Here is an 11,806-nt window from a genome sequence, read left to right on the forward strand (position 1 = left end):
ATTTAAGAAAGTGCAAGGGAATATTATGGGGTTCTATTCATATTTCTCCATAACCTTTTATCAAAATGATTACCACATAAAGTTCACAACAAATTTAGTTATGCTTTTGGTTTTTTCCATCCACAAAAAATTTCTAGTTCATTCTATAATAGTTTTACAACATAAAGCAATGTGGTCTTTTTTTTAACCATGGGTTTACTGAAACTAGCTTTATATGTTTCATTACCTAATTTTATACTAATAATTTTATTTAATTGTACAATATGCTGTGACAATTTCATAAATTATTTACTCATGATTTTCGAGATGGCAGTTATAAGAGAGCAGTACTGTAAGGATTTAATTCATTTATTATTCTATTTTAAAATACATCTACTTGTACAGAAAACTAATATACAAAATATATAAAGAATTTTATAAACTAGTTATAAAAATAATTCAATTAAATTGGAGTGCAGTCAATTTAAACAAGAAATTTTCAATAAAGGAATCTCAAGTAGCTGAGAAATACTTAAAAATATGTTTGAGTTATCAGAGAAATGCAAGTCAAAACTACTTTGAGATTCTATCTTACACTTGTCAGAATGGCCAAGATCAATAATAAAAGTGACAGCTCATGCTGGTGAGGTATGGAGAAGAGAAACAGTCCTACCTTACTACTGGAGGACACTCTTGTATAGCCACAACAGAAATGTGGCTGTCCCATAGGAATTGGGAGTTGATCTAGCAGAAGACCCAGCTATAGCATTCTTGGGCATACACTCAAATGATCCTCCATCCTATCTCAAGGACACTTGCTCAGCCATGTTCACTGCTGCCTTACTTATGATAGTCAGGAAGTGAAAACAACCTGAATCCCTTCAGTATAAGAATACCTAAAAAAAATGTGGTACATTTACTCAATGGAGTATTACTCAGCTGTTGAAAATAATGACATCATAAAATTTCTGCAGGCAAATGGATGGAAAAAAGTTACCCTAAATGAGGTAACCCTGGCCCAGAAATATAAACATAGTTAATACTTTCTTGTACGTGGATATTATACATCAAATAAAAGATAATTATACGATATCAGTTAGGTTAGATGAAAGTAAATGTACTAAATGGGACAAATGGCATTCCTTAAAAGGGTAAGAAATGGGTGGCCAGGGGACAGGAAAAGGGGATAAGTTTGTGAGGGGGAGATGAGGTGCTATTGAAAGAGAGAATGCAGGGAAAGCCAGCTAAAACTGAGGGGCATTTGAGGAGTGATATGAAAACCAAGCATAGTGAAAACTTCCTAAAATATATGAAGGCAAAACTAATGAATTCTCAGGATCCTGAGAAAGATTGGGTTACATTTGGCCAACTCTTAATTACTAAGCAAACATCCAGCACTGGGACATGTTACATTAAGTTTCCCCACACAACCCAGTTAGGAGATGAATGTTGAAAGTCAAAATCTCCAAACAACACAGGCTGTTGACAGGAGAATAGATTTCTCACTACAAATAGACAGAAAGAGCTCACTGCTGAAGACAATGCCCACACAACTCTTTGAACATGATGTTATCATCTAATGTGCAAATAGAACCATTACCTATACCTTCTGAGTGTCTTTGTTATGGGAAGGTTTTCTATCAGAAGGGAAAAGTAAACACCAACCCAGCCACAAGCCTTCTGATTTACAATCTGTCCTGCCTATAAAGTATGCTAGCTTAATGGTAGCACAAACCTTGAAGGAGTAGCCAATTGATGTAGGATTTGACTTAAGGCGTACTCCATAATATAAACCCTATACCCAACACTACTTGGGTAACCAAGAACCGTAGACCAGATAGGGCAAAATCAAATACTATTTGTTAAAAAACATTAAAATGACTCCTAATAATATTCTGCTATACGCAAACATCAGTGCCCCTCTCAGCTTTCATCAGAGAAGTTTCCTTTTGCAGCAGATGGGGACAAATACAGAAACCCACAGTGAGGAATTACGCAAAAAGAGACCTTAGAACAAGCATCCCTAAATGTGATGTTTCCATCAGATACTCCTAGAAGATCAGGGAACCCCACGGAAGAGGAAGTATAAAAACTGTTATGAGCCAGAGAGAGTGGAGTTGACAATTATGCCAAGACCCTCTAAGTTAACTGAGTAGTGCTTCTATGAGCTCACCACAACTGAAGCAGCAATCATAGGGCTTACCTATGAGATACCCATGACTGAAGCAGCAATCATAGGATTTACCCAGGTCTGTGTCAGGTCCTCTAAGTATGTATTTTAGCTTTCAGGTAGAATTTTGATAGGATTCCTGAATATGTGGCTGAGAGGGTCTTTGAATCTAGTGCCTTCTCTTGGGGCTCTTTTCCTTCTGTTGGTTTTCCTTATCCAATGTCAAAGTGGTAGATTTTGTGTTATTTATCATATTTTATTATGGTAATTTTTTAAAGATTATATAACAATCGGTTTTATCTTTCCCTTTGTTATTTCCAGTGCATCCCAATTCCCCCTACTCTCAAATTGATAACCTTTTCTTTGTAATTAATTTATATGTATGTATGCATGTATGTATACATATTTGTGAGTCACATGTATATATACATGCATATAAATTAATCAAACATGCATACATATACAGTATGTATATATGTATACATGTATGTATACATATGTAAACATACATATGTATACATACATGCACACAAACATAAATTTAACCTGTTTAGTCTATTTTGTTGTTTTGGTAAATGTGATTTCAGGTCTGACAACTTTGTATTGAATAAACAATGGTTCATCCCTGTGAGAAGTTAATTTATGAGAATAATATGCTGTTGTATATCCTGCAATTTTAAATATAATTAAGGTCTTGGATTATAGTTCTTTCAAATGTCAAGCTGCAAGCAAATTAAACATACTGGATATGTAGAAATCAGTCTCTATTGTGGTTCAGTACAAAGCTGAAAGAAGAAAATCAGTGAGTCCAACAACCTTAGTTTGATTCTATGATAAATTGATTTGGTGTAATCATAAACTTATCAGGGTCTTGTCCCAAGATTTTATGATTCACAGAATAGAGATTATATGTCTTGCCTCTTAGTTTAAGGTTCTAGCAATACAATATTAGAATCTCCACAAATGAGCTGATATCAAATACAAAAAGTCTACATAAACTTGAATACATGAATGTAGCAGAGAAATAATGCAGAAAATATCCATAAGTATTTAATTGGTGATGCACCTCAAAGTACATCCAGACAAATTTTCCTAAAAGATTTTAGAAAAATGGATGGTTTCTTTGGAGGGAACATGTTATCCTTTTGTTATGGACTCAGACAAGCTACCCAAATTCTCTATGGTCCAGTTTACTTGTAAGTTAAATTAATTCATAGTATTGAATTCTAGGAATGATGTCTGGTACACAGAAAAACTATAAAGATGAAGGTTAAAGAAATGGTCAATGGTATTTGAAGATGGATACCTCCCAAACACTCCTTAATTAAAAGCATCTGTTTTATGGGAACTGCATATTATTATACCATTTTAAGGAAAGAAATGGACGGAGTAAATAAGACAAAGAATTTAGGAGATGATTGAAAGAAGTGAATAAAAGAGAAGGAACGAATTAAAGACAATAGTCCTTGACCAGGTTTAGCACTTGATATAAGAATTAACTGGCACTATGATATGTACTTAGGATCATTTTCTTTTTTTATTATTTTCCAAATATGCTTTTATTAATTTCCAAAATGGATAACAAAGCTAAGTTGTCATAAATGTCTATAGGCTATAAACAGAAAGATTATATACATATAAACAAATTATAAATAATGTATATAATTATTGTACATAATTTTTTTTAAAAAAAATTAGGTTTTTAAAGTCCCATATGATCATTTTCTACCCAGTAATCAGAGCAGTTTGTGATGAAAGAGATCTGGTTGGTTGATATTGTTCTTCCTATGGGATTGCAGACCCCTTCAGCTCCTTCAGCCCTTTCTCTAACTCCTCAGTTGGGGTCCTCATGCTCAGTCCGATGCTTGGCTGCAAGCATCCTCATCTGTATCAGTAAGGGTCTGGCAGAGCCTCTCAGGAGACATCTATATCAGGCTCCTGTCAGCTGGCATCAATAGGAAGAGAAGCCCTTGGTCTTGTGAAGGCTTGTTTCCCCAGTATAGGGGAATGCCAGGGTGGTGGGGTGTGAGTAGGTAGATAAGAGGGGGAACATCCACATAGAAGCAGGACGAGGGGGATGTGAGTGGGAGAAAGAAGAAAGGGGATAACATTTGATATGTAAAAGTTTTAAAAATAAAAGTTAAAATCACAGAAAACTTCTCAAGACAAACCCACAACATCTCTTCTCTGTGTTGATCTCTCTAGATTTCTCACCTCATACAGATGATTGCTTTTCTCATTAAAACAGCAAGTGTACTTTTCCAGATTTAATTATTAACTGCTTTCAAAAACATCAGACAAATTATTTCAGATATTTTTATGACTGGCATCAAGGTTAATCTGGGCATAATATGGCTCTAATTCTGTTCATAACTATTAGCTTCATAAACATTTAAAAATCAGGAAAGGTAGTTTAATAGCAGGAATCTACTATGACCCTTCACATTAGAGTAAATGCCCTGAAGAGGGATGAAGTATGAATGGACTTGTAAGCAGCAGAGGGAAGGGGAGGAAGAAGAGAAGTAAAGCCATATATTCAAATGCTACCACCAGAAAAATAAATTAAATTAACTTTGAAAAGGTCAAGCTTGAGGGGATGAGAAACACAACTAACATCAAGTAAAGCAACAGATAATATCTCTGAACATATTTTCAAATTCTATCCTGAAAAATTGAGTTGTGATCTCAGATCACCATCAATTTAACATTCATAGTTATGTTAGCCTCAAATTTTTCTACACAATAAAGTATTTGTTGTACAGGACTCACTGGGTAAAGAGCTTGCTGTGTTCTGCTTGCCTGGAACCATACCAAAGCCATAATTAGAAGCATGTGTCTGCACCCCAATAATGGAGACACAAAGACAGGTGGATCCTAGGAGCTCACCAGACATCCAATCTAGCAAAAATGCTGAGTTCCAGGTTCATAGAGATATCCTATCTCAAAAAATATTGTGGAAAGTGAGACATCCTCAGATCAAGTATTGGTTTTCACACGTTTCCCCATGAGCAAATGCATCCACATGCACACAGATATATGTCACACATATAGAACTTAAGTAAAGTAAAGCAAAATATGCTTATAATGCACGAGGACAGACAGCTCAGATACTTTTAATGAGTTTACTGATAAAGATAAATATTTTCATGTCCTGTATTCCAATGTTTTTGTGACTTTCTGTTTATGAGACCAGCAACATCTGCTTCAGAATCACCATCTAAAACTTTTGAGACATATGAGAAACTATTAGGTAGACTTTACTATCCCTGATCTATTTTCTGACAAAATATGTATTGGCTAATTTTACAAAGGTTATGAACATCAGAGAGTTGGTGATTCTGAGTTATGAGCTTTAACATAAATGATTTAAGGATAAAGAAAGATAACTTATAATTGCATAGTAAATAGATGCTGGAGTGTTTGTTCATGTTGGTTTATCTTATATAGGTCTGGATAATGATTTCTGCCAGAGTGATAAGAACCTACATCAGACACTGTGAAGGAAGACACTTGGAAGCCATTAACTAGTCCCCAGAAAACTGTTCCATGGCTGACTATTTTATCTGATCTGTCTTTATATTTCTATATCCTTATGGTCCTCATTTCTAGGGTCTACTTGCTGCCCCGTACTGCTAAAACACCATGTTTTGCACAAAATTTGCAATTTAAAAAAAAAAAAAAAAAAAAGACGACTCAATAAAGTGAAAATTGTTGAAGTTTAGTGATTCTTGAGAAAATGACAAGGAAGTCTGACTATGTAGAAGTTTTCACTTTATTCTGTTATCTTTCAGAAGTCCACTGATGGTTGAAAGTCAGTGTTGCTGAGGCTGCAGACTGACCTTTGGTAGCCCTGGCCATCAATGAGCATCCCTCAGTACAAAGGCAGAAAAGCCATGTCATCCATGAGGGTTTCCTCTAAGGCCTCCCCATCTCTTCTGACCCAGTGTAAGCCCATGACTTCAGAAGTCTTGGTGTCATCGCCTATGGACTCCACCCTACCTTCACAACGATGCACTGCACTTTGAATCCACCACTCTGCAAATAAACAAGCAAATGGCCAAGACTTTTTGTTCATGTACTTACTCGGTTTGCTGTTTATTGAGACATACTGTCATTATGTAGTCCTGGATGGTCTGGAACTCACTATGTAGACCAGGCTGGCCTTGAGCTCATAGATAACCACTTGCCTCTACTTCCTGAGTGCTGAGACTAGATGCACACCTGGAAATGCTAAGACTTTTAAACAAACTGTTTTCCATTGGAATCCCTATATGGGCCCACAAAGTAACTAATAATGACATTTCCCCCCCTAAAATCATGCACTTGAGTGTTTCTTTCTTTTTGGTTTGGCCTACTACCAAAACAGAAACAAGACCAGCTTCATGTTTGTTTCTAAGATGTTACCACTAAGGTATGTCCTTAGCAGTACATTAAAATAATTTATATGCCATTCTGCTCATAGTCTTGAAATAAACACAATATTCAAGAGAATTCTGTCACTAACATACATGTTAGAAATAAATGGAAGCATCTATCAAAACAGAAAAAATATATCATAAATGCTCTAGTCCTTGTTAACATTGTATTCAGAAAATATTAATTACATCCTAACATATTACAACAAGCATAATTATGGTCACCAACAACCTAACAGAAATAGATTGTTTAATAAACTATAGGAAAGTCGAACCTACTTACCCGCATTCTCTTGTTTCTAATGAACTACTGGCCTGGTTTTCTCCATGCTTTTCTGTATCATAGCTAACTTTTTGTTTCCCTCCTTATAAGCTAATGCATTCTTGCTGGTGGCAATGCTTATGGGAAAAAATGCCATCTATTTCCAAGGCTTTGTAGAGTTTTTGTAAAGCAGTCTCCTGCTGAGTATTCACACCTGCTAACATAATCCTCCCTTTATAGTGTGTTCTTTAGTTACCTTGGAAATGGTATCACAATTTAGCAGAAACACCTGTCAATGCAAAATGATGCCTGCTTAATTTTAAGCTGGAGTTAACCTCATTTCTGTATACATAGTGGAAAATGTTATTTGACAGAGATTTCACACTGAGAGAAACCTGCAACCAGTCATGAAAACCTATTTTTTTCCTTCTTATTATATATGATCTGCAGGAATGAATGGATAGATTTAAGAAACAATGTGTAAGCAATTGCCTGTTTTCCATCCAGGGAATGAAACTAGGCTACAGGATAGGCTAGAAATTTACTGTCTAGTCTGTTAAAATATATACTGTTGATTTTTAACACTTGATGCTTTCCATAAGATCAAAATGTTTTAAAATGATAACAAAGTATTTCATAGTTTGCTGCAGGAAACCAATAATGTATTATTTTCATTTAAAATGATGTGGTGAAAGGAACTGTATCACAGAGCAGTACAGCTGACTTAGTGCTTGGGGAAATGTCGTTTCCCTCTCTTTGTTTCTATTTCTTTCTCAATAAGGTGAATGCAGTAACAGTAAAGTTGACCTTTTAGTTGAAATAACTTTTGTTTTCTGTCTTATAGAGTGCTTGATGTAAAAGAAAGACAATAAATGCTTTTCTACTTCTTTTACAATGTTTAAAATAGATAACTTGGAATAATACATTTTTTAGGAATTAAATATGCACAAGGAACTAAAGCAGTTGCAGAGCATAAAGGATATAAAGCCCTGAGGGAAAGGTAACCTTATTTTCAAATACCAAAGACTGGTCAATGTGGAAGGAATAGGAGACTGTAGAGTGCTGAGTCCTACACGGGATATCCACGTTCTATCCACCCTCAAGGGTCTAAGATGTTTACATAAGAAGGGGCAGAAAGTTTGCAAAATCTGGAAGTTATCTATACATCAAGGGAACTGTTTTCAAGACACAGTAAAACAGACGCATTTATGATCTCACAGTGACTGTATCAGCAGGGACAAAACCTACATAGGAACCAGGCAGACAAAATGGTCCAGTACAGAGGCAAGTAAGTGACATGCGACCCTGAACCAGCTGAGGAGCTATTGGCATTCCATAGACACTGGGAGAGAAAGAATTAATTTTTCCAATAATGTGACACCTGGTAGGTTGACCATACATACCACACAGGACCCAATCCCAAGACCAAATGGGCAACACAACTTGACTTGGTAAGGAAAGAAGAAATCTGTAAGTTGGGTGGGAAGAGAATCGTAGGAGTTAGAGACTGAATATATTCAAAGTACATTGAATGAAATTCTTACATCCATCAACACAGATTCCTAAACAAAGTCTGGATGAAAACTACAATGGATGTGCTAACATGGAAAGGGGAAAGTTTTCAGGCCTTGACCCAGACAAAGATCTAAGGGAAAATGGGGAATGTTGAGACAATGCTGGACAAGTGGAAAGAACCCCCCAATAAGAAAAATATGGAGAAGAGCCTGAGAGAAAGGAGACCCAGTGACAGGTCCAAATTGGGATCTAGCTCAAGGAGAGTCCCCAAGACCTGACACTATTACTGATGCTACAGTGTGCTTACAGACAGGAGCCTAGCATGGCTGCCCTCTGAGAGGCCCAACAAGCAGCTGAAAGAGTCAGATGCAGATATTTACATCCAACCAATGGACAGAAGTTGGTGATCCCTGTGGGTGAATTAAGGAAAAACTGGAAGAAACTAAGGAGTAGGATGAACCTATAAGAAGAGCAGCAGTCTCAACTGACCTGGACCCCTGGGATCTCTCAGACACTGGACCACCAACCAGGCAGCATACACCAGCTGACATGAGTCCCCGAACACATATAGAACAGAGGACTGCAGAGTCTTGACTCGGTAAGAAAAGAAACACCTAACTCTCAGGAGACTTGAGGCCCCAGGGATAAGTAGGAAGATCTGGTAGAATGAGGAAAGGTGTGTGTGGGATATCCTCTTGGAGACAGGGCTAGGGTATGGTGGGGGTTTAGAGTTGGGGGGAGGAGGTATAAGATGTGGAACAGTCAGAGTGTAGACTGGAAGGGGGATGAAGATTAAACTGTAAAAAATAAACAATAAAAAATTTAAAAAAACCTTTAAAATCATTTTATTGGATATTCTATGTATTTACATTTCAAATATTATCCCCCTTTTTCCTCTCAATCCCCTTCCCCCATCCTCTTGCTTTCATGAAGATGCTCCTACTCCCAACCACCCACTCCCACCTCATCGCCTTGGCGTTCCTCTACACTGGGAAAATGAGCCTTCACTGGACCCACTGTGCTAGACAATGCTGTCCCCTGCTACATATGCAGCTGGAATCATTAGTCACTCCATGTGTATACACTGGTTGTATAGTATACACCATGTGTACACTCTGGGAGCTCGAGCTCTGTGGGTGTTTAGTTGAAATTGCTGTTCTTCCCATGGAGTTGCAGACCCTTTCAGCTCTTTCAGTCCTTTCTCTAGCTCTTCAATTGGGGTTCCTATGCTCAGTCCGATGGTTAGCAACAAGCATCTTCATCTGTGTTCGAAAGGCTCTGACAGAGCCACTGAGGAGACATCCATGTCAGAAGATTAAAATAATCCCATGCATCCTATCAGATCACCATGGACTAAGCCTAGTCATTAACAAAAGAAAGCTCACATACACATGGAAGTTGTACAGTGCTCTACTCAATGACAACTAGGTCAAGGAAAAAATAAATAAATTACAGACTTTTTATAATTTAATGAAAATGAAGGCACAACATACCCAAACTTATGGGATACAATTAAAGCAGTACCAAGAGGAAAACTCATAGCTCTGAGTGCCTCCAAAAAGACAGCATATGCTAACAGCTTGACAGTACACCTGAAAGCTCTAGAACAAAATGAAGCAAATACATCCAACAGAGCAGGAAACGATAAACTCAGAGCTGAAATCAACCAAGTAGAAACAGAAAGAACTACACAAACAATCAACAAAACCAAGAGCTGCTTCTTTGAGAAAATCAACAAGATAGGTAAATCCTTAGCTGGACTAATTAGAGGGCATAGAGGTGGTATTCAAAATAAAACAATCAGAAACTGAATAAATTCAAAAAATTATCAGATCCCACTTCAAAAGCCAATACTCAACAAAACTGGAAAATATGGAGGAAAGTAATAATTTTCTAGACAGATACAAGATACCAAAGTTAAATAAAGATCAGATAGACCATCTAAACAGTCCCATAAATCTTAAAGAAATAGAAGCAGTCATAAAAAGTCTCCTAACAAAAAAGAAAAAAAAAAAGCCCAGGACTAAATGGGTTTACTGCAGAATTAGACCAGACCTTCACATAAGACCTAATACCAATACTCTCCAAACTATTCCACAAAATAGAAAGAGAGGGAACACTAGACAATTCATTCTTCTTAACCACAATTACGCTTATACCTAAACCATACAAAGACCTTACAAAGAAAGAGAACTTCAGAACAATTTCCCTTATGAAAATGTATGCAAAAATACTAAATAAAATAATTTCAAACCGAATCCAAGATTCAAAGAGTTAAAATTTTAAGTTGGCCACACTAACCCTGCCTTGAAGACAAGTATGTCTCAAGGCTAAGAACAAAATAACATGTTCAAAGACATGGCCCATCTGGACTCGATAAGGTCTGGCTCCGCAGACCTGAAAAAAACAAGTACAAAGGTCAGTGTGCCCCAAAATAGGGTGGCCTAGAGTTGAATGGTGTCCACAATAGACAGAGTGTGCCAATTTAAATGAACCAATTAAATTTCTATGTGTCTGTTGCTAACTGCTTATGTGATTTTCCTTATAAATACTTCTGCCCATTTGAGTTCAGGGTTGACTCCTCTATCTCCTGCGTGAGATATGTGTCATCCCCAGAGCTCTGGAATAAACCTCTTGCTTGATTGCATCAAGATAAGTTCTTTGTGAGTTCTTTGGTTTGTGTTTCCCGGTACTTGAGTGAGGGGCTTCCCCAATTCAGGGGTCTTTTAAGATCACGTAAAAATGATCATTCACCATGATCAAGTAGGCTTCATCCCAAAAATGCAGGGATGTTTCAATATACAATAACCATCAACATAACCCTTTATATAAACAAATTCAAAGAAAAAGCCACATGATCATGTTGTTAGAGGCTGACAAAACATTTGACAAAACTCAACACCACTTCATAATAAAAGTATTGGAAAGATCAGGAATTCAAGGCCCATACTTAAACATAGTAAAAACAATATACAGAGCAATATACAGAGCCAATATCAAACTAAATGGTGAGAAACTTGAAGCAATCTCACTAAAATCAGGGACTACACAAGGCTGCCCACTCTCCCCCTACCTATTCAATAAAGTACAGAAAGTTCTGGCCAGAGCAATTAGACAACAAAAGGAAGTCAAACAGATACAAATTGGAAAGGGAGAAGTTGAAATAGCCCTATTTGCAGACGATATAATAGTATACTTAAGTGAGCCCAGAAATTCTACATGAGAACTTTTACAGCTGATAAACATCTTTAGCAAAGTGGCTGGATATAAAATTAACTCAAACAAATCAGTAGCCTTCCTCTACTCAAAGGAAAAACAGGCTGAGAAAGTAATTAGACAATCGACACCCTTCACAACAGTCACAAATAATATAAGTGCATTGGTGTGACCCCAACCAAGCAAGTGAAAGATCTGTAGGACAAGAATTTCAGGTCTCTGAAAAAAGAAATCAAAGAATATCTCAGA

This window comes from Micromys minutus, assembly GCF_963924665.1.
Source record: "Micromys minutus genome assembly, chromosome: 5".
Lineage (NCBI taxonomy): Eukaryota > Metazoa > Chordata > Mammalia > Rodentia > Muridae > Micromys > Micromys minutus.